The following is a 24,974-nucleotide window of genomic DNA, read 5'->3' as shown; positions in this document are numbered from 1 at the left end:
ACCCCAGGGCTTGGTACAAACGCTCACTGGTGTCGATGATGCGATCAACGATTGTTATTTTCCTCACTGTGACATCCGCTTTCGTATGGCTCTTGTTTTTATTTGGTGGCAAATCCACACTAGAGCCCTGCACTCCTGCGGGCCTCCCGGGGAGGCGGGACCCAATGCAAAAAAGTGTGGCACGGGACACATTTTGAAAGCTCACTGCGGGCGCAGGCAGGAGTGGGATTACACAACGCGGGCGAATGGGATGATAAACTGCAGTCCCACAAAATAAATATGAGTGTAAAGCATATCGTGCGTAATTTGTGCTAGATATCTTATTTGGTATTAATAAAAACATTTTAAGGAGCAGACCATCCCCCCTCCTGTACGCCACACGGAGAGTCTTAGGCTACGTTCAGACTGCAGGGCTTAACGCTCAATTCAGATTTTTTTGTGAAATCCAATGTTTTTGCGAGGTCGTTCACATTTCCAATTAAATGTGACTTGTATGTGATCTCCTGTGTGAACTTTAAATGGCCTGAAAGTGTCCCGCATGTGCACTGGAGACACGATGACGTCAACCGCAGCGAGCGTCTCTGTGTTTACGGAAGTTGTCCAAACATGGACACAGCATTGAGCACCTGGAGATTTTAAAGTTCCTCTCGTACCGGAGTCAGAACATGAACAACTTGTTTTAAGGAGGAGATTGAGAAGGAGAAGGACGAGGTTTTTGGCCGTGGTGTTTTGTGGGACAGCGGCAGCGACGTCCGTTGAAAGGAACGTGTGGATGTGGAGACGTGGCCAAGAGTGGTGAGTGGTGATGTGCTTCACTTCAGTAACACGGAGTTCAATCACAATTTTTGCCTACTTCAGCGCAGAATAGTGACGTTTGTGGCTTGTTGATAACGTGTAGGTCGGATGAATGCGCTTTGGCCGTTCAGACTGAAGTCACATGTCAAAAGATCGGATATGTATCGGTTTCAGGAGCACATATCCAAGTGTCCTGGGTCGCATTTGAAAAAATCGGATCTGTGTCGTTCAGACTGTCATTAAAAGATCAGATACAGGTCACATAGGAGCCAAAAAATCAGATTTGTATCACTTCAGGCTGCAGTCTGAACGTAGCCTAAGACTAAGAAATAGACTCCAGATAGACAGATTCCGATACTGCAATGATAAAAACACTCTTTCTTTAGGCTATAGAATATACATTAAATAATAGTACTTTCTTTGATATTAACATCTGTGTGTCCCTCAGTGGTTCACGTAGGTTCCTTCTTTAATTACTTAGACTTGTTCTGATACAGCTCAAGCTCATTCTAAAACTATTCAGGAAAGGTTCATTCTGTCCTGCGAATGTGACTTTTTTTTAGTATTTTTAATGAGAGTTTAGTTTCAATACTCAATACCAGTTTTAGTTAGTGTCTGATTTTCAATTCTTTCGACAACTCTACTCTATAATTAGATGCAGATAGCAGAGGTGGGGCTCATTTTCACCTCAGGAACGGCTTTTACAATCTATCTGTGCTGAGGAAAGACTTTATTAAGATTAGAAGAAGACTGTATTAAGATTTTATTTAATTACATGAAAGAAATCAGGTACAGCCCCTTTAATAATGCCAATGAAAAAAGTTATTATACTCTGCTTAGCTTTAATATTTGCTGTACTATTTTTGACCAAATTGTAGCCTTCACACTTTAACTGTGACAGGCGTCAAGTCAGGGCGTGGGTTGTGTTGTGCAGTGTGAAACATACTTAAAGCTCCTATACTTAATGAAAAAATGAGCTTTAACACTATTTTAAAGGTCTTATATTATGCAAAATTGACTCTTGTGAGCTTTAAATCATGTTAAAATGTGGTTACGTCATCAAAAACAGACCTGGAGTTGTGTTTTGTTTTGACTAAACCTTTATTATTAGTCTGTCTACGTCACCAAAGCTTAAAATGTTCTGTTCCACTTTGTGATGTCATGAATATGGGTGTGCAAAAATATCGAAATGTTGATATATTGTACCGTTTAATGTGATGATACAGTATCGATATCGTGGGATGCTGTATCGATATATTGCCAAGAGTATTTTTTTGGTATATTTTACTCAAATATTTTGTTACAGCTACAGTTTTGTTGTTTGTTTATTGGAAGGAAACTCGTTGATGCGACACATTTGACATTTTCACTGTTTTGATGATTAAAATGTTTGTGTTTCCTAAGGTGTTTGCACAAGAATTGATTTAACAAAGACTTTTAGTATCACAGCCATGATTTAGCCCAGCGGTGTCCAAACTTTTTCATCAAGGGCCACATATCTAAACACAGATGAAGCAGAGGACTGATCGAGGCTGTAGACTGGCGCTGAATACAGTGAATAATTGAAAAATGTGCATGTTTAACAGGTTAGAATGACCTTTTATTCATGCTCAGATCCTTAAAACCACACATTAAATATTCGCTTTATCAAGGTAAATTTTCAAAAAAAAACTTGCAGTAAAAAGTTAATTTTTAATTGATGCAACGTAATTTGGGCCAATTCACCTGGAAGCCTGAGGGCAAAACAAAAAAAATTGTCTGAGGGCCACATTTGACCCATGGACCATAGTTTGGACATGCCTGATTTAGCCTGAAAGTGCATTGTATCGAGGTATGTATCGTATCGTGGCCTATGTATTGAGGTATGTATCATAACGTATCGTGGCCTATGTATCGAGGTATGTATCGTATCATGGCCTGTGTATCGAGATATGTATCGTATCATGGCCTATGTATTGAGGTATGTATCGTATCATGGCCTATGTATCGAATCATGGCCTATGTATCGAGGTATGTATCGTATCGTGGCCTATGTATCGAGGTATGTATCGTTTCGTGGCCTATGTATCGAGGCATGTATCGTTTCGTGGCCTATGTATCGAGGTATGTATCGTATCGTGGCCTATGTATCGAGGTATGTATCGTATCGTGGCCTATGTATCGAGGTATGTATCGTATCGTGGCCTATGTATCGAGGTATCGTATCATAGCCTATGTATCGAGGTATGTATCGTATCGTGGCCTATGTATCGAGGTATGCATCGTATCATGGCCTATGTATCGAGGTATGTATCGTATCATAGCCTATGTATCGAGGTATGTATCGTATCATAGCCTATGTATCAAGGTATGTATCGTATCATGGCCTATGTATTGAGGTATGTATCGTATCGTGGCCTATGTATCGAGGTATGTATCATAACGTATCGTGGCCTATGTATCGAGGTATGTATCGTATCGTGGCCTATGTATCGAGGTATGTATCATAACGTATCGTGACCAATGTATCGAGGTATGTATCGTATCGTGGCCTATGTATCGAGGTATGTATCATAACGTATTGTGGCCTATGTATCGAGGTATGTATCGTATCGTGGCCTATGTATCGAGGTATGTATCGTATCGTGGCCTATGTATCGAGGTATGTATCATAACGTATCGTGGCCTATGTATCGAGGTATGTATCGTATCGTGGCCTATGTATCGAGGTATGTATCGTATCGTGGCCTATGTATCGAGGTATGTATCGTATCATGGCCTATGTATCGAGGTATGTATCGTATCGCCAACTTCTTAATGATAGGCATGAATAGGCCTGTAACGATAATCAATAAATCAGTTAATCGTACGATAACTTTTAACGAGCTCGATAACTTTTCCGGCCGCGATAAATTCTATTCGCAGCTTGTTTGTTTTCGTCGCTCTCAAAGAGACTGAATGTTAGAAGGTTTCTGTCGCTCTGACTCCTCTCATTTAACAAGCGTAATGATGCTTGAACCAACAGCAGTGTTGGGAAAGTTACTTTTAAAATGTAATCCCCTACAGATTACAGATTACATACCCCAAAATGTAGTTTGTAACGTAATCCATTAAATTACTTAAAGTGAGTAACGTAATCTGAATACTTTGGATTACTTGATACTGTCATGACTTTTTAAAACTACATACTGTTAGGTGTCATATTGTTTAGTCCTAGTTTAGTTCTGGTTTCAGTCCTGGTTTCAGTCCTGGTTTAGTCCTGGTTTAGTCCTGGTTTAGACCTGGTTTAGACCTGGTTTAGTCCTGGTTTAGTCCTGGTTTACCTGGTTTAGACCTGGTTTAGTCCTGGTTTAGACCTGGTTTAGTCCTGGTTTTAGACCTGGTTTGGACCTGGTTTAGTCCTGGTTTAGACCTGGTTTAGTCCTGGTTTACTCCTGGTTTAGTCCTGGTTTAGTCCTGGTTTAGACCTGGTTTAGACCTGGTTTAGACCTGGTTTAGACCTGGTTTAGACCTGGTTTAGTCCTGGTTTAGACCTGGTTTAGACCTGGTTTAGTCCTGGTTTAGACCTGGTTTTAGACCTGGTTTAGACCTGGTCCTGGTTTAGACCTGGTTTAGACCTGGTTTAGTCCTGGTTTAGACCTGGTTTAGACATGGTTTAGTCCTGGTTTAGACCTGGTTTAGACCTGGTTTAGACCTGGTTTAGTCCTGGTTTCAGTCCTGGTTTAGTCCTGGTTTAGTCCTGGTTTAGACCTGGTTTAGACCTGGTTTAGACCTGGTTTCAGTCCTGGTTTAGTCCAAAATGTGACAACAGGAAAATCCCTCTGTGTAATCCATTTATTTCAACAAAGTAACTGTAATCCAATTCCCACTCACTGAAACAGTAACTGTAACCGAATACAGTTACTCATAATTTGTACTCTGATTACATAACTCTGGTACATGTAATCTGTTACTCCCCAACACTGACCAACGGATGTGCACAAATGTAGAAAGCTCGCTGTCTTGTGCGCTGCGCCGGCAACACAAGCCAGCGCCGCTTCAGAGCCACAAAACCGTTCGTCTCCGTTCATCAAAACAAGTCACGATGCCGAATCAACACGAGTGAACGGGACACGTCTCGACAGCCACGTGCGTCAAATGCAGCGAGCGAAACGTAAACGACGAGAAGAAATGTCTCAAACCCCAACGGCCGACATAAACCCAAACCCGAGCGACAGAACGAGCCTAGACCCCAGGAGAACCCGAAACCCCGCAAGAAACCAACAGGATACACACAGGACAGACGCTCCCTCATAGTGAACACTTCAAGACCAAAACCAGGACTAAAACCAGGTCTAAACTAGATCTAAACCAGGTCTAAACCAGGACTAAAACCAGGTCTAAACCAGGACTAAAACCAGGTCTAAACTAGAGCTAAACCAGGTCTAAACCAGGTCTAAAACAGGTCTAAACCAGGTCTAAAACCAGGTCTAAACCAGGACTAAACCAGGATTAAAACCAGGTCTAAACTGGATCTAAACTATATCTAAACCAGGTCTAAACCAGGACTAAAACCAGGTCTAAACTAGATCTAAACCAGGTCTAAACCAGGACTAAAACCAGGTCTAAACCAGGACTAAAACCAGGTCTAAACTAGAGCTAAACCAGGTCTAAATCAGGTCTAAAACAGGTCTAAACCAGGTCTAAAACCAGGTCTAAACTAGAGCTAAACCAGGTCTAAATCAGGTCTAAAACAGGTCTAAACCAGGTCTAAAACCAGGTCTAAACTAGATCTAAACCAGGTCTAAACCAGGACTAAAACCAGGTCTAAACCAGGACTAAAATCAGGTCTAAACTAGATCTAAACCAGGTCTAAACCAGGTCTAAACCAGGACTAAACCAGGATTAAAACCAGGTCTAAACTAGAGCTAAACCAGGTCTAAACCAGGTCTACACCAGGACTAAAACCAGGTCTAAACTAGAGCTAAACCAGGTCTAAACCAGGTCTACACCAGGACTAAAACCAGGACTAAACTAGATCTAAACCAGGTCTAAATCAGGTCTAAAACAGGTCTAAACCAGGTCTAAAACCAGGTCTAAACCAGGACTAAAATCAGGTCTAAACTAGATCTAAACCAGGTCTAAACCAGGTCTAAACTGGATCTAAACTAGATCTAAACCAGGTCTAAACCAGGACTAAAACAGGATTTAACAGGACTAAAGCTGCGTGGACGTGTCTCCTCGTCTTCTATCAATACTATTTTTAATACGGTTAAGCAAAGTCTGGGCTTTTTATTTTCTTTTATCAGACAAAACTTCTTATGTGAAGATTTCCTCGTCTTTGCTTCTCTACAGCAAATCAAGTAATCCAAAGTATTCAGATTACTTTACTCACTTTAAGTAATTTAATGGATTCCGTTACGAACTATATTCTGGGGTGTGTAATCTGTAATCTGTAGGGGATTACATTTTAAAAGTCACCTTCCCAACACCGCCGTCTCAACTTTTAGTGTCAGGAAGGGCATCTGGCGTAGAGCACATCTCACTGTTTGGCTGTTGAGTCTCGGTGGCGTCTCTGAATGAATAAAACATGAGATGAAATTCTAAAAAGTTTCATATTTTTATTGGAAGCGAATGCGGCTGCGATTTTTTCGGGCAAGAACTGACAAGCCGCTGTGATTAGATTTCAGATTTTATGTTTTAATAAAAGAATTTTATTCAAAGTTCAACTGAGAAAAACACTGAAATATGAACTCACAAACTAATACAAGAATAAACGGCTCATATTCGTTTATTTTCTCATCTATGTTAGAATGTTTCTTTATCACAAACAGACCTGGAGTTGTGTTTTGTTTCATTCACACACGAACCAGTTCTTCTCTAAAACTGAAAACGCTCTTTTTCACTGACGACATTTCAAAACTTTTCCATGACTTTTTCATGACCTGAAGTGAATTTTCCATGATTTTACGGCACCTTCATGTGTAGAACTGATCAGACTTTTAGGGCTAAATATGAAATGTGAACTCTTTCCACTCACATTATGGTTTGGTGTTAGTTTTTTTAATATACTGTGGTCCAAAGCAAGAAAAATATCTGACGACGGCTTTTTTTTTTTTCACTAAAGCACTTAAAAATAAAAAAGCTTTCGAACGTCGGCCATCTGAGCGTGCGATGTATTTTTTCACTTTTGTCTTGCTGCTCCTTCCATTTGCACCTCTACAAGAATTTTGGTGTACGTTTTCTGTTTTTGTATTAGTTTTTTAACATTCATAATCCTGTCAGTGCATTTATTGTCGTCTCGTTTAAACAAAAGGCGCAGATGTTCAGAAATAATCATAATAGCCTAATGAGAAAGCGAGAAAGAGATATTAAAATTCCATGACTTTTCTAGGCCTGGAAAATGGTGTTTTCAATTTCCACGAATTTTCCAGGATTTCCATGACTGTGGGAACCCTGTTTTAAACTCTATACACCTTCACTAGAATCTTTCGGATCATTTTTACCCTGGGATTTCCAAGCTCTACTGAACAAAAACATAACTATTAACTTCAAAACTGCCACTACATGACATCACAAGTTGGAACAGAGCATTTTGAGCTTTGGAGATGTAGACAGACTAATAAACCTTTACTCAAACAAAACACAACACCAGGTCTGTTTTTGAGGAGATAACAAGATTATAACATGACGTAAATCTCACGAAGAGATTTACTGTCACGAGGACTAAAACAGGTCTAAAACCAGGACTAAAACCAGGTCTAAACTAGATCTAAACCAGGACTAAAACCAGGACTAAAACCAGGTCTAAACCAGGACTAAAACCAGGTCTAAACTAGATTTAAACCAGGACTAAAACAGGTCTAAAACCAGGTCTAAACCAGGACTAAAACCTGGTCTAAACTAGATCTAAACCAGGACTAAAACCAGGTCTAAACTAGATTTAAACCAGGACTAAAACAGGTCTAAACTAGATATAAACCAGGACTAAACCAGATCTAAAACCAGGTCTAAACCAGGACTAAAACCAGGTCTAAACTAGATCTAAACCAGGACTAAAACCAGGTCTAAACTAGATATAAACCAGGACTAAACCAGATCTAAAACCAGGTCTAAACCAGGACTAAAACCATGTCTAAACTAGATATAAACCAGGACTAAAACCAGGTCTAAACCAGGATTAAAACCAGGTCTAAACTAGATTTAAACCAGGTCTAAAACCAGGTCTAAACCAGGACTAAAAACAGGTCTAAAACCAGGTCTAAACCAGGACTAAAACCAGGTCTAAACTAGATTTAAACCAGGACTAAAACAGGTCTAAAACCAGGTCTAAACCAGGACTAAAACCTGGTCTAAACTAGATTTAAACCAGGTCTAAAACCAGGTCTAAACCAGGACTAAAAACAGGTCTAAAACCAGGTCTAAACCAGGACTAAAACCAGGTCTAAACTAGATTTAAACCAGGACTAAAACAGGTCTAAAACCAGGTCTAAACCAGGACTAAAACCTGGTCTAAACTAGATCTAAACCAGGACTAAAACCAGGTCTAAACTAGATTTAAACCAGGACTAAAATAGGTCTAAAACCAGGTCTAAACCAGGACTAAACCAGATCTAAAACCAGGTCTAAACCAGGACTAAAACCAGGTCTAAACTAGATCTAAACCAGGTCTAAACCAGGACTAAAAACAGGTCTAAAACAGGTCTAAAACCAGGTCTAAACCAGGACTAAAACCAGGTCTAAGATAGAATTAAACCAGGACTAAAACCAGGTCTAAACTAGATTTAAACCAGGACTAAAACAGGTCTAAAACCAGGTCTAAACCAGGACTAAAACCAGGTCTAAACTAGATATAAAGCAGGACTAAACCAGATCTAAAACCAGGTCTAAACTAGATCTAAACCAGGTCTAAAACCAGGTCTAAACCAGGACTAAAAACAGGTCTAAAACAGGTCTAAAACCAGGTCTAAACCAGGACTAAAACCAGGTCTAAACCAGGACTAAAACCAGGTCTAAACCAGGACTAAAAACAGGTCTAAAACAGGTCTAAAACCAGGTCTAAACCAGGACTAAAACCAGGTCTAAACCACGACTAAAACCAGGTTTAAACTAGATCTAAACCAGGACTAAAACCAGGTCTAAACTAGATTTAAACCAGGACTAAAACAGGTCTAAAACCAGGTCTAAACCAGGACTAAAACCAGGTCTAAATTAGATATAAACCAGGACTAAACCAGGTCTAAAACCAGGTCTAAACCAGGACTAAAACCAGGTCTAAACTAGATCTAAACCAGGACTAAAACCAGGTCTAAACTAGATTTAAACCAGGACTAAAACAGGTCTAAACCAGGACTAAAACCAGGTCTAAATTAGATATAAACCAGGACTAAACCAGGTCTAAAACCACTTCTAAACCAGGACTAAAACAGGATTTAACAGGACTAAATCCTGCTGTGTGGACGTGTCTCCTCGTCTTCTATCAATAATATTTTTTATTTGGTTAAGTAAAGTCTGGGCTTTTTATTTTCTTTTATCAGACAAAACATCTCATGTGAAGATTTCCTCGTCTTTGCTTCTCTACAGCAAATCAAGTAATCCAAAGTAATCAGATTACTTTACTCACTTTAAGTAATTTAATGGATTACGTTACAAACTACATTTTGGGGTATGTAATCTGTAATCTGTAGGGGATTACATTTTAAAAATCACCTTCCCAACACTGAGAACAACCAAATACTCGACAAAACCTGCCCATGTTTCTCCGACGCTGCTGAAGTCAATGACATGTCGTGCCCGGTGTCACGGCGGCGTAGGTACCGTTGCCATGGGGAACACGTGACGGCGCAAAGCCTCTATACAAGCACTATAAATTCTCCCGCTTATTTCGGTTTCACATTAGTTTTAGCAGAGCCGAGTGACGAGCGAAGCGCCGCTGTAATGATTCACGGCTAATTATCCTCCGCCTTCTCCCCGTTCCTCCCACTTGGACCCTCGGAGCACCTGAAAAGCCCTCGTCTTTCTATTAAACCCGCGCTGTATTTCACACGGAGCTTTGTTGTGTGCGCGCGGGGCCGGATCTCGCTTTTATGTAACGGCGTGATCCAGTTCGGTTCGCTGGGGGAAAACAAATTAAAATGTGACACCTCTTAGCACTGCCTCCGTCTCCTGCCCTCGCGGTGTCAACAGATGATAAACACTCTAAATATAGCCCGGTCTCACCTTCGCGTTTTCGGCGGCGAGGAGGAAATCTGCGGTTTTGAAATATATACGGGGTTGCAGATGTGCTAAAACGCTGTACGCTGCGCGCCGGAAGAAGTGCACGGGTTTGACGGAGGGAAAGGTGCGACGTGCGGGGAGCGGGGAGGTGGGTCGTTAGCCGGGGAAAGTGTTTGGTGTTGTTTGAGAGAGTGGAAGTTAAAAGAAAGTTCTTGTGGGTTTTTTTTTATAACTTATAAAAAATCCACAAGAACTTTCTTTTAAAATCATTTGTTTCAGTCGTTTTTCCAAATAAAACCAAAAAGAAAAAAAGAAAAAGCAACTATTTTCTTCATTATTTGTCTCCAAAACCAAAATGAAAAAAACTGATAATGATTTGTTTTTTCAGTTTTCGTTTTTGTGTTTAAATGAAGAATGGAAAAATCCCGTCACCGTGGTTTAAACTGTGATGATGGACTTTTGCACTGCATAAGGACTGAGCCAGCACAAAACCAGGTCCAAACCAGGACTAAACCAGGATTACAACAGGTCTAAACCAGGTCTAAACCAGGACTGAACCGGTCTCAGTCCTGGTCTCAGTACCAATCTGGTCCCGTTTTGGTCACACTCTTGGCCTGGTTCCGATCTCAATCCTGGCCTCAGTCCCGATCTGGTCCGGGTCTAGTCCTGGTCTGAGTCGTGATCTTGTCCCGGTCTGGTCCCAGTCTCAGTTCTGGTCTCAGTCTTGGTCTCAGTTCTGGTCTGGTCCCAGTTTAGTCCTGGTCTCAGTCTTGGTTTCAGTTCTGGTCTGGTCCCAGTTTAGTCCTGGTCTCAGTCCTGATCTTGTCCTGGTCTTATCCCAGTCTCAGTCCTGGTCTCAGTCCTGGTCTCAGTCCTGGTCTCAGTCCTGGTCTCAGTTCTGGTCTCAGTCCCAGTCTGGTCCCAGTCTGAGTCTGGTCCTGGTCTCAGTCCTGGTCCAGGTCTGGTCCCGGTCTCAGTCCTAAACCAGAACTAAACCATGACTAAACCAGGACTAAACCAAGACTAAACCAGGATAAAAACCAGGACTGAATCAGGAGTGAGATTGGTTTTGTCCCCTGGTTTAAACCTAGTTTAGTCCTGGTTCAGTTCTGGTTTAGACCTGGTTTATACCTGGTTTAGACCTGGTTTAGTCCTGGTTTAGTCCTGGTTTAGTCCTGGTTCAGTTTGGTTTAGTCTGGTTTAGTCCTGGTTTAGTCCTGGTTAGTTTTAGTCCTGGTTTAGTTGGTTTAGTTGGTTCCTGGTTTAGTCCTGGTTTAGTCCTGGTTTAGTCCTGGTTTAGTCTGGTTTAGTTTAGGTTTAGTCCTGGTTTAGTCCTGGTTTAGTCCTGGTTCAGTCCTGGTTTAGGTTTAGTCTGGTTTAGTCCTGGTTAGTCCTGGTTTAGTCCTGGTTCAGTCCTGGTTTAGTCCTGGTTCAGTCCTGGTTTAGTCCTGGTTCAGTCCTGTTTAGTCCTGGTTCAGTCCTGGTTCAGTCCGGTTCACGGTCGTTATCCGTTTTTTTCCATTTTTCATTTAAACACAAAATCGAAAACTGAAAAAACAAATCACTATAAATTTTTTTTCATTTTGGTTTTGGAGACAAATAATGAAGAAAATAGTTGCTTTTTCCTTTTCTTATTTTTGGTTTTATTTTGAAAAACGAATGAACGAATCATACACAGATTCTTGAAGCTCAAAAGAGTCAATTTTGCGTCACGTAGGAGCTTTAAATCCTGTCACGATCAGACACAATAACTCCAGTTTGTTTTTAAATGATCAAACTTCACAACACGGTCGATGAATAAAACCTGAGTGCTCTTCAAGTGAGTGTATACTTAATGCTTATAAAGAGCAGTACATGTTCATATTTGAAGTTTTAAAGGCAGGTCATTGAGAACGCCGCGTTAATGAGTGGGAGCGCTGCCGTCACACATCCTGGATAAAGAGCTGATAATGAAGAGTGAAGATATTTTTAATGTTCTTTATTTGCAAACGTACACTATTGTTGCACTGAAAAATAAATAAATTTAATAAAGTGTAAAAAAAAGCAGGGCCGTCAACAGAAATTTCAGGGCTCGGGGGCAAGAAGCAATGCATGGGCCCCCCTCTAAAATAAATTAATAATCTGTTGTCCTGATTTAATTTATAAGTTGTAATAGATAACGGGTAACACAAAATCAGGTTTGGTGCGTTTATACTTTGGTCTGGTTTGGTCCTAGTTAAATGTAGGTTTGCTTCAGTCCTGTTCTAGTTTTGGTTTTGTTGAGGTCTAGTCCAGGTTTTGATATGAGTTTTGTCTCAGTTCTAGGACTGTAGGATTTTAGATCATGTCTTAGTCGACCAGTATATATATACCAATATTGATACTTTTACTTTAAGTATTCACCGATACCCAATCTTAACCAATACTAGTGTAGGGACTGGACTTTTTTTTTTTTTTTTTGGACTATAAGTCGCTCCAGAGTACAAGTCGCACCAGCCAAAAAATGTGTAATGAAGAAGAAAAAAACATATATAAGTTGCACTTTTTGAGGGAAATGTAGACGATATATCGATATTTAGATATTTTTGCACACTCCTAATCAGTATATTGTATCGGTGCATCACAAATTTTCTTTGTATTATAAGTATTTACAGCGGAAAGGAGAAGTTAGTGAGTGAGTTGGCTTAAGATTTGGTATTTCTTGGAATTTACTAGAGCACAGGTGTCAAACATAAGGCCCGGGGGCCAGATCCGGCCCTCCAAGACCTTTAATCTGGCCCTCAGATGATTTTCTACTAAAATATTGTAATTATATTTTCTATTAAAATCTTGTTAATTTTCTGTGGTGTTTATCACAGCAGCGTCTCCAGCGTCTCTGTACGTGGCCCCTCCCACCAGAGCAGCACAAATGAAGACTTGTCTCTTTCCAAACGCTCTTAAAGGACGATCGTTTTGACTGTTGACCGTGACACCCTCATCAGAAAAATGTCCAACATGAGAAAAGTGGAGCCGAGTGCAGGATTTTACAAGAAAAATTTACTTATTCCTATTTACATACAAGTTCATGTTAAAACATTGTGTTGAAATTGTATTTTTCTTAAAGTTTCCGGTTGTTCATAATATTATAATATTTTGTAAAAGAGTTCATCAGTTAAAAAAGATTTCTGTAATAGATTTGTGTTTCTCTGCACAAATATTTAAACCTATTGTTATTTTTGGGGTTTATATGACATGAGTTTTCTGATCCGGCCCCTTTGAGATCAAAGTAGGTTGGATACGGCCCCCGGACCAAAATGAGTTTGACACCCCTGTACTAGAGTATGTAAAAGGTTGACTACAGCTCTACCCAGTTCAGTCCCAATTTTGATATATTTGCAAGTGGGGTTGGGTCATGTATTATTACGTGTTACATTATTCTTATTAAAAGTGCACTGTGTAATTTTTCAGTTGGGGGGGTCCGTCACCTTCTTGTTTTTATGGATATGTCATTGCTCTGTTTAGAATGTTCCTCAGTGTGACATACAGTAAAACAGCTCTACTTTACATTTATTCAATTACAGGTGGTTTTATAGCTCAAAAATTCCTAGAAAAACAAACATTCTGACTGTGGTTTGGTCTCCATGAAGATAGAAACTTTTAACACAATATTGGCCACATTTACATGATGTTTTTTTTGAGTTAATTGAATAGAATTAAATAGTTCTGGATTAAAATATTATCCTGGAGTTTACATGGAAATAATAATTCCAAATTGAGGTTTACATGGAAAACACGTTAAACTTTATTTAATTCTGCTCAACGTCTGGGAGTCGGGAAGGGTTCTGATTGGACAGAGAAACGAGCGTATTTACGTCGACTGGAAGAAAACATGTTTGTCGTTACGCCATGGACACAAACATGATCCAAGCTTTTTCCGCAGTCGTTCCGATGATAATTAAGCAGCAACTGGAGAATTCTCTCATCACGCTGTAGGTCTGTCGGCTGAGGAGGAGAAGGGAAGAGCGTCGGAGAAAGGAGGAAGAAGACAAACTGAGTCAACAGCTGCTCTACCTCAGCCCACTCCCGCATGCCGCTCGCAAATCCAAAGAGCAGTGGATGAAAGTCCGAAGCAACGACTGGTGGAGCCAGATCGTCCAGATCACGTCAGAAGGGCGACCCAACGAGCATACACTGAACAACCAGAATATTTTTAGAAGAATAAACGCTTACATGATCGAGGAATACATCAATTTGGCTTTAAAGGTTGTATAGAGGATTTTTTAACGGAAAAGAAATACAGTGACAGTCCTTTTTCAAATGTTGTGCATGTGTGACACCACCTTCCTCCTCCACAGCCTCAGTAGAAACACCTCCTCCTCCCGCCTCTTTACTCTAGAAATCACACTTGTTTACATCCAGTGCGCGTTCAGAATTACTGTTGAAGTGACCCGTCTAGAAGTAATTCAGCAACCGTCGCGTCAGTCTTTAGACCCTTCGTCAGCTTCAGTCGCGCCGTCGCTGGAAGGAATCTCCAAGAATCACCTCAGTTTGTCTTCGCTCCTTTTCCCCTTCTCTTCTTCTTTCAGCGACCTCAAAAACTGACTTTCTTTTGCGGAGAACTTGTCGTGGATTCTCGTCAGCCATTGTGACAAACTCTGTGCGAACTGTGAGGAAGCTACAGTTTGAAAAAGCCTCTAAGAACCGCTGCATAATCCACGTAATCCCTGCACGCCGACGAGTCAGTTACACTAGAAACGTTGGGAGTTTGATTGACAACCTAACAGCCAATAGAAAAAGAGGTAGTCTCGTTGTCTATTGGCTGATGTTTATTTGGCCTCAACACGTTCACAGTTGATAGATTTTCATTCTTTTTTTTTTTTAGTCATCATAATTACAAGGTTGCTGTGTTTCTGTAATGGTATTTTAAACTTTCACTGAAATTTGAAACAAAACAAAAAAATCTTCCATGCAACCTTTAAAATCTGAATAAACCACCCACTTACTTCTGAATTAAGTTTAATTACGAATAATTATTTTCATTAGGAATTTAGTGTTTACATAGTCTTTTTAAAGCGGACTTTATTTTTATTCAGAGTTAGTTAAGTTAAGTTTAGTTGATTTATTTAATGAGACAGGGACAGTGCACAACATACATTAACCTTAACAGGAGAGATGCATTGTACCAGGCTGTAGCACCAGAGATAATTTCATCCCTGGGCAGATTAATTGATTGATTGTATTTAATTGGCCTTATCTATTCTTCCTGGAGACCTGTGTAGCATGTTTTGGGTGTTAATACATTTTTATTCGGAATTAAAGCTCTCATGTAAACGCGGCAACTGTAAAACATCCCAAACAAAACGATAACATCTCCGTGGAGAAAAGCGTTTGACCGACCCTCCACCAGAAAAGTTACACAATGCGCCTTTGAGGTAAATGAATAATATTTTAGAGTCGTACATTGGAGTGATTTGGCCCGAGACGGTGATGGTCGGAGGCAGGTCTGAGCACAGTCGACCGGAGCCCGGAGAAACAGACAGGAGCGCAGACTCGACTTGGCTTTTAACGGCATTATCCGTGCGTATATAATTTAACAGAATGACGTCATGGAGAATAGAACGAGCGCAGAGAAGGGGTCTGTGTGCGTCTGTGTGCTCACATATTCGCGTGTGTGTTCGTGTGTGTGTGTAGGAGGCCCTCTCCACAGCGGCAGCAGCAGCAGCACACACACTAAACCCACTCTTTGTGAATCATACCTGGGCCACGCTGGGCTGATTGTTGATAGCGTACTTGAAATAATAAGCTGCATATACCTACTGGTCAGTGAACTGTAATCGTGTTGTTTCAGACGCGCTGCTGAAACTAATGAAGGCGCTTTTGAAAGTGTAATATCCTCAAGGGCTGAAAATGGAGGTGGGAGATTGCAGCTAAGAAACCTATGATATAATAAGTTAAAAAGGCACGTGGCTCGGTTACCTAATGATTAATGTGTCTGCAGTAGTACAAAAGTAAATATACAATACACGCATCAAGAGTCTCAGACTTCCGGTCACTGTGCAATTCATACTGGGAAGGATTTTCCGAAAAAGTGAGCATCAAATCGCCATGTTTGTTTTCCCAGTGGGATGCATCTACTGACAAAGCCGATCTTTTCTAGTCTTTTGAACCATATGGCTTTTGTTTCTGGTTCTGATATTGTCATATTTTAGTTTTGGGATTTGGACATCGTTAATTGTGTGATTGTTGGATGTCCTAACAGAGGAAAACGTATGGAGTAAGAAAGCTGTCAAAAAATATTTGTGCGCATAAAATAGAATCGTAATGCGTATTTGGGAAATCCGTGCATATTTGGCTGTAGTTGCGCATAAAATAAATATTTGTAAACTCTCAAATGAGTCCAGTCGTACATAAAATATATTGTGTGTATTTATCCATCAGAATACGAATTGAAAAATTACGACGTCATGAATTACAATCACGAAATGAAAATTTACGATTACGCTTTCATCAGTACGAATACGAATTCACAGACGGAACTTTACTGTCAAAAATACGTCATCACTTCACAGACATTATCCATCGAGTGAAGTCGAAGTGAAGACTGGCTGATGCTCGCTGTGGCTGTAGTCGTGAATGTTTTAATCTAAACCTACAGAGAACCTGATATTTGCTAATGATCCCTGGGATAACGTTACGTCGGATGTTCGCCAACTGGCTCCACTATGTTTTCTAACATATAGGTGCAATTTCCCGTTCAAAGGAGGTGTTTCTACACAATGCATTCGAATTCATTTTTACAATAGATTTTGTAGGGATGGGCATTCGATGAAATTTTCTTAATCGATCGTCGAGATTAAATAATTTATACATGCATCTATTGTTAGTAAACGTAACCGATCTAGAGCGGTTACAAACTTCTGTCGGATTAAAAGACATGATCAGGTGAATACAGGTTAGTGTGACCATATTTGCGTTTGTCAAAACCAGGACACCGTACGGGGGGAGGGAGGTGGGGACTCGTCATCGACATTGCGCGACTCTCACCTGGTAAAGCTTTTTCCCACTGGACACTGAAACATATGTGCTGCTTTGTACACTGTGCACAAGGACTCCCACTTGTCCCGAACGCAACAGAAAGTGTGGAATTTCTTATACAAGTCATCGTTAAATACGCATGTGCACTTCGGTACGTTGCAGGTGGACTGACTGTGTTTGCTCGCTCCTTCTGATGCAGAGACACATGTCCGACCCCTGTTTGGTCACGCTACGCACAGCAACCTACATTCGGTTTTTCGATTAAAATTTACGTAATCGATGAAATTCTTAATGATCAATTATCGATTAATCGACTAATCATGCCCATCCCTAGTCGCTGTTGTAGCTTCTTGTGCTATTACTCTTTTTACCCTCTGCTACAAACTTGAGCTGCGCAGTCTTGATCTTGATCGATGTTTCTTCTGCTCGATGAATAATGTCTGTGAAGTGATGACGTATTTTTGACAGTAAAATTCCGTCTGTGAATTCGTATTCGTACTGATGAAAGCGTAATCGTAAATTTTCATTTCGTGATTGTAATTCATGACGTCGTAATTTTTCAATTCGTATTCTGATGGATAAAATACACACAATATATTTTATGTACGACTGGACTCATTTGAGAGTTTACAAATATTTATTTTATGCGCAACTACAGCCAAATATGCATAATTTCCCAAACACGCACGGATTTCTATTTTATGCGCACGAATATTTTTGACAGCTTTCTTACTCCATAAAAACGGCTCCAGAAATGTGTTTGCGAACTCCATAAATGCAAAAGGGAATCAGATCTGTGAGGCTGCAAACCTCCGTTCAAACTGTTTCCCTTCCCAACAGAATTGAAAAATAGTGAAAGGTGAAGGTGATGGGCAGGACTGATCCACGGGAAGGACGAAAAGGAAACCTTTGGCTGCCTAAATCATCCCGAGTTTGCAGTGAACATTTTGTATGTGAATCAAAGCGGGATCCTGTTTGTTAATCGAGAGGTACAGAAGACAAACAGGCTGAGCTGCACTTTCTTGTTCTTGTGGTTTTACAGCAACATCACGTCTTGGTCTCTTTGCAGTGGAAGGTGTTTCTTGGTGAACAGCTGGTGCCTTTTGCTTTGGCGTTGACTTTTTAAATTCATAACCGAGGTTGAGCGAGGGATCGGGGTTTTGCTTTGTTGGCGCTCCACATACAAAATGTTCACTGCAAACTCGGGATGATTTCTTAGGCAGCTGAAGGTTTCCTTTTCATCCTTCCCGTAGATCAGTCCTGCCCATCGCCTTCACCTTTCACTATTTTTCAATTCCGTTGGGAAGGGAAACAGTTTGAACAGAGGTTTGCAATCACACAGATCCGATTCTCTTTTGCATCTATGGAGTTCGCAAACACATTTCTCGAGCCGTTTTCCGCTGTTAGGATCCAACAACCACACAATGACGATGTCCGAATCCCAAAACTAAAATATGACAATATCAGAACCAGAAACAAAAGCGATATGGTATCATTATTATTATGATATCATTTTGTTTCATTCACATATGTTTAACACACAAACCCTGCATATTTAACACTCTGTTCCACCTTGTGATGTCATGTGGTAATACCGGAAGTGCCCCCACTGTGTTTTTAAACTCCATACACCTTCACTAAAATAATTTGGATCGTCTGAGCTCTGGAATTTCCCATCTCTACTGAAACTAAAGCTGTTAACTAGAAAACTAACACTTCATTAACTAAACTGGCCGGACCTACTTAGATTACTAACACTTCATGACATCACAAGGTGGAACTGAGCATTTGTGAATGAAACAAAACACAACTACAAGTATGTTTGAAATGTAAGAGTAAATTTTCAGTAGATCTATAGTTTCTCACTGAAATGAAGCAAAGGATCATGGTCTATGTAGTTTACGCTTTACTTTTCATTTTCTTTCTGCTACAATAAATAAAACTGTCTTACCATTTGATACAGTATATGTTTATGATGTGACTTTTAAAATGTATTCCCCTACAGATTACAGATTACATACCCCAAAATGTAGTTTGTAACGTAATCCATTAAATTACTTAAAGTGAGTAACGTAATCTGAATACTTTGGATTACTTGATTACTGACTTGAAAGACTAGGGTATCATAACGTAAGATGTTTTGTCTGCTAAAAAGCCCAGACTTTACTTAACCGTATTAAAAATATTATTGATAGAAGACGAGGAGACACGGTCCATGCAGCATGACTTAGTCCTGTTTTAGTCCTGGTTTAGGCTTGGTTTAGTCCAGGTTTAGACCTGGTTTTAGACCTGTTTTAAACCTGGTTTAGATCTAGTTTAGATCTAGTTTAGACCTGGTTTAGATCTAGTTTAGACCTGGTTTAGATCTAGTTTAGACCTGGTTTAGACCTGTTTTAAACCTGGTTTAGATCTAGTTTAGATCTAGTTTAGACCTGGTTTAGATCTAGTTTAGACCTGGTTTAGTCCTGGTTTAGATCTAGTTTAGACCTGGTTTAGTCCTGGTTTAGTCCTGTTTTAGTCCTGGTTTTAGACCAGTTTTAGACCGGGTTTAGACCTGGTTTAGATCTAGTTTAGATCTAGTTTAGACGTGGTTTTAGTCCTGGTTTTAGACCTGTTTTAGACCTGGTTTAAACCTGGTTTAGATCTAGTTTAGATCTAGTTTAGACCTGGTTTAGATCTAGTTTAGACCTGGTTTAGTCCTGGTTTAGTCCTGTTTTAGTCCTGGTTTTAGACCAGTTTTAGACCTGGTTTAGACCTGGTTTAGATCTAGTTTAGATCTAGTTTAGACGTGGTTTTAGTCCTGGTTTTAGACCTGGTTTAAACCTGGTTTAGATCTAGTTTAGATCTAGTTTAGACCTGGTTTAGATCTAGTTTAGACCTGGTTTAGTCCTGGTTTAGTCCTGTTTTAGTCCTGGTTTTAGACCTGTTTTAGACCTGGTGTAGACCTGGTTTAGATCTAGTTTAGACCTGGTTTAGTCCTGGTTTAGTCCTGTTTTGGTCCTGGTTTTAGACCTGTTTTAGACCTGGTTTAGACCTGGTTTAGATCTAGTTTAGATCTAGTTTAGACCTGGTTTTAGTCCTGGTTTTAGACCTGTTTTAGACCTGGTTTAGACCTGGTTTAGACCTGGTTTAGTCCTGGTTTAGATCTAGTTTAGATCTAATTTAGACCTGGTTTAGTCCTGGTTTAGATCTAGTTTAGATCTAGTTTAGACCTGGTTTAGATCTAGTTTAGACCTGGTTTAGTCCTGGTTTAGATCTAGTTTAGATCTAATTTAGACCTGGTTTAGTCCTGGTTTAGATCTAGTTTAGATCTAATTTAGACCTGGTTTAGTCCTGGTTTAGATCTAGTTTAGATCTAGAGACCTGTTTAGATCTAGTTTAGACCTGTTAGATCCTGTTTAGATCTAGGAGATCCTGGTTTAGTTGGAATCTAGTTTAGATCTAGTTTAGACCTGGTTTAGTTTCTGGAAATGAGTGGAATTACCGGGAAAAAAAAAAAAAAAAGGGGGATATAGCCCAAAATGTTAAAACAGGAAAATACCGCCGTGTAATCCATGTATTTCAACAAAGTAACTGTAATCCAATTACTACTCACTGGAAACAGTAACTGTAACTGAATACAGTTACCCATAATTTGTACTCTGATTACGTAACTCCGGTACATGTAATCTGTTACTCCCCAACACTGATGATAGTAAAAAAAATATGAATTTGCAGTATTACGGTGCAGCTAATGACGCTTTCTGCTTTAACCCGGGTAAAAATAAACAGCTATTTGTGACTTGTGCGTCCGGTTTATGTGGGCAAACAGACAGTGAACCCTAAGCATGTGGCTAACTGTTTGCGCCGCTCTGTACCGGAACGGCGGGGGAGCCCAGGTGCATGCTGGTCCATGGCTGGTGTGCTATAATCAGCTCCGTCCATCACCTGCTGCTCCTGTCGGCTGGAGCAGAGGAGACGAGGGGGGCTGTCACTGCACCGGCAAAGAGACACGGCTCAGGGTTCACCACTATGAACTTTGTGATTAAAAATATTCCGGACACGATGCATATTTATTTATAACGATGTTGCAAATGAATGTATGTGTCTTTCTCTGATCGATGGTCATTTAGAGTTTTTTGGTTGTCTCTGCATTGCGATTGGCCTTACATTTGTGATTTATGTTTTAAAGGAGACATATTGTGATTGCGAATGCTGTATATTTAAAATGTGACGCCTGTGAATCATTATGTTAGAGTTTGGACGTTTTAATAGCGCAATAGACCTTTTTTCACAACGGTCGGAAGTGCCGCGCTGTAAGGGAAATCGTTTTCTATAGCAAAATATCTGAGGAAATGTTCCACCAGCTTCATAAATCTGACCCATCACCAAATCTTCAAACAACAAGGTCGACAAAGGATAAACATTCTTCACAGCTATTAAGTTAAGAAAGATGAAAACTTAAGCTACGTTTATATGATGACGGTCTAAACAGAAGATGCAAAAGTGGCGTTGCATCTTCATTTTTTATTCCGCGTTTAGACGAGCGTTTTCGGGAGGAAATCTGCGAAAGTGTGTGGAATTTGATTGGGTATACATGCCAGATGTGACATAACTCGTAAGTGACATGAGCAGGTCTGACCAGAGTTTTGTGTCTTGGGCAGTGTAGACGGAAACGCTACAGCGGAGCGTTTTCAGCTTTTCCACACTGGAGGGTGGTTTTAGGTTTTTGCATTTTTAAGCCTCAAAAACAGCATCACCGTCTAAACAAAAGGCACTTCCGATAAAATATTTTGTCATTTCTACCCGCAAACTTTCTTGTGTAAACAGGCCTGTAAAGGCGAACAACGACAATCCGTGTATCATTCGTTCATTCGTTTTTCAATATAAAACCAAAAATAAGAAAACGAAAAAACAACAGTTTTCTTCGTTATTTGTCTCCAAAACCAAAATGAAAAAACGGATAACGATTCGTTTTTTCAGTTTTCGATTTTGTGTTTAAATGAAGAATGGAAAAAACGGATAACGGCCGTTTCCCGTTTACGTGACTTCTGTGACTGCGATGCCGAACTTTTGCACCACATACGGACTGAACCGGGACTGATCCAGGTCCGAGACCAGAGCGAGACCAGAGGGACGGGGACTGAGACCGGGACCAGACCAGGACCAGAGCGGGACTGAGACCGAGACCGGGACCAGACCCAGACCAGACCGAGACCAGACCGGACTCCGAGCTTTCACCCCAACGAAAACGAACCGAACTAAGAGCTTTTGGTTCAGATGGACCAGGTCCGGGACCGGGACCAGAGCGCTACTGAGACTCAGTCCCGCTCTGGTCCCGGTCTGGTCCCGGTCTCAGTCCCGCTCTGGTCCCGGTCTGGTCCCGCTCTGGTCCCGCTCTGGTCCCGGTTTTTCCATTCTTCATTTAAACACAAAATCGAAAACTGAAAAAACAAATCGTTATCCGTTTTTTCATTTTGGTTTTGGAAACAAATAACGAAGAAAACTGTTGTTTTTTCGTTTTCTTATTTTTGGTTTTATATTGAAAAACGAATGAACGAATGATACACGGATTAACGACGACGCATTAGTGAACTACTCCTGAGCAAAACTAATGTTACGCTCATGAATAAAACATAAGTAACTTGTGAACTCAGACTGATTTAATGCTCGTCCTTGTTCGCCTTTAAGTTTTCATCTTTCTTACCTTGATAGTTGTGGATAAATTCTTCATGTTTATCCTTTTTGAATCTTGTTGGTTGAAGATTTGTTGATGGGGCAGATTTATGAAGCTGGTGGAAAATACGCCAGACATTTCCACAGACATTTTGCCATCGAAAACCATTAACCGGAAGTAACATTTACCCTACATCGTGGCACTTCCTGTCATTGCGAAAAAGGTCTATATTGATCTAAAGTTAAGAGTTAATAAAAGAAACAAGCCCACTAACTTCTGCGTTAGAAAACTGCGGTGCCGAATGGGAGCTGACGGCACCGAAAACATCATCACAATAAAGAGTCGTGTAGCTGTCCGCAACTCCGATGGATAGCTGCTGATCACGCCAGCGAATATCTGATAAATCCTACGCTTAATACCAAATAAGAAATACGATAAAAGTACGTACAGAGCAGTAGACGAGTACCAGCCGCAGTGACAACCGTGGTAGATTGGCGCAACGACATAATTAAAGATAAAAATCAAGATTACGTAAATATGCACAAATCAATCTAAATACAACTTTAAGGAGGTAAATGAGAAGAGGAAACACCTATAACATGGCTGAAAGCTCTGAAAAGTACATTTTTTCTGTACACATTTTATACATATTTAGAAGAACTGACAAAAACACTGAAATCTGAACTGAATAACTAATACAAGAATCATTTGAGAACGTTTGTGCAAATATAAAGTACAGGGTTAACAGCTTTAATGCAGTATGAGACGAGGATTTTGTAGTGAAAATTACGACTACTTCAAAAACTGCAGCCTTTGCAATTTGCTAATTACGTCCTTTCAAATTGTGTTTTCGTTACAATTGCAATAATCGTGCAGCACTAATCTCTGTGAGGCAGTGACTTGCACTGTGTAACTTGTGGTCTGTGAAACTTCGTAAAATGATCTCCATGATACAAGTGAGTGGTCAGATCTGCGGGGAGGCGAGCGCACTCTGTCGCTGTTGTGTCATTCTGTGATAAAACTTGACGATCTCCATGGAGACGAGCGAGTAAATCTACAAAACCAAGTATTTTTATTCAAGAAAAATACCTGTAATTGAATGCCTGAGGTGTTTTTCTGGCACATACGTTATTTCAAGTTATACTAGAGGAAATGTCAAGGCAAAGGTTTTCTGTGTCAAAAGTGCGTTAGAATCTAGTCCGACAGGGTAAAGAAAAAGATGAGTCAGCTGACAATGGAGTTAGGAGAGTGGACCTGAGAGACAGAGCATGGGGCTGACACAAACTGAAACAAATGACTGGAATAAAGACTGTGAGGAGCTGGTGAGTGAGAACGATGCTATTTTTGACACAGCAATTTTCAGAAGCTCCAAAACTCCGCCAGCGCTTGAGGCTCCGAGCAGACGCTTGGCAGGCTTTTGTGATCGGGGGTGGGGGGGATCCGTTTCAGCGCGGCCTGTAAGTACTAATGAGTTCGTTTATCTTCTCCTGGAGTTGATTAAGTATTTCATGCAGATCATCCTCATGGATAGCATAACATTGTTATTAGCGCAATGAGCTAATGAAATGTCTCTCATAACCATGCAATCATTCTGCTCAATAAGTGCCACATTTATGAACAAAACATGAAAACAGTGTCCTTGAACACACGTCCTCTGCGTCTTCTTCATCTCAGGTTTACATAGTTAAGTTTTACAGAATCACAATTTTCTATCTCACGTTGTAAAAATTATCAGTTGAAACTAGAAATATCCTAATGAACTCAAACTGGTTCATTTCAATTTGTTAAAATAATTAGAGTCAGAATATTAACCCCAAACCTCAGTTCGTAACAAAAAAACGACAGCTCAACTGGAAACAAAACGAGCCAGAAGCAGCAGAGCCTCCCCCGAGAAGCAGACGCCACGGAAAATCCTGCACACATGAGTAACCTGTCTGTGGTCAACAGGGAGAGCTGTCCTCCCCAGAGCGGTGTGAGAGGGTCCACGACCACCAGGACTCCCAAGAAGATCTGCTCAAAGAGATGAAGCCAGTTAAAGGGAAAAAGAAGTAAAAGGAGCAGCTCAACAGGGAGAAGGAGGAAGAGATGTGGGAATTCAAGGCTCGTCACCAAGCTCAGCGTGAGCACCGGTTGGTACGTGTCTGTAATGAGCACAGCAAGAAGCTGGAAGCTAAAGAGGAGGAGATCAGCCTGCTCAAAGAGGACCACATGGATGAATCCTGGAAAACCGAGCGGTAAACTTTTCCTTTGAGACTTGTTGTTGGTGCAGCCTACAGTGCAGAGCAGACGGGACCAGCTTCAGTCCTCAAGATGGCAGCACCAATGAACATGAGCCGTCACTTCAGACTCATGGACT

General features: G+C 40.5%; 1 protein-coding gene across 4 annotated transcripts in view; it reads left to right on the top strand.

The window, feature by feature from the left end:
- The window catches only part of LOC129411267 (protein FAM163A-like), a 60,013-nt gene that overhangs the window by 15,185 nt on the left and 19,854 nt on the right, over positions 1–24,974 (top strand). Inside the window, exon 1 of one of the 4 annotated variants that reach the window (XM_055161651.1) lies at positions 23,858–23,940. The exons of the other annotated variants lie outside the window; for them this stretch is intronic. The gene's annotated coding sequence lies outside the window, so the exon portion shown is untranslated. Of the gene's footprint in view, positions 1–23,857; positions 23,941–24,974 lie in introns of those variants that run through there. 4 annotated transcript variants of the gene reach the window in all.

This window comes from Boleophthalmus pectinirostris, unplaced genomic scaffold, assembly GCF_026225935.1.
Source record: "Boleophthalmus pectinirostris isolate CB_2022bp ecotype Guang Dong unplaced genomic scaffold, ASM2622593v1 HiC_scaffold_10, whole genome shotgun sequence".
NCBI lineage: Eukaryota > Metazoa > Chordata > Actinopteri > Gobiiformes > Gobiidae > Boleophthalmus > Boleophthalmus pectinirostris.
The sequence above is the reverse complement of the archived record's forward strand: the minus strand, read 5'-3'. Positions and strand labels throughout refer to the sequence as shown.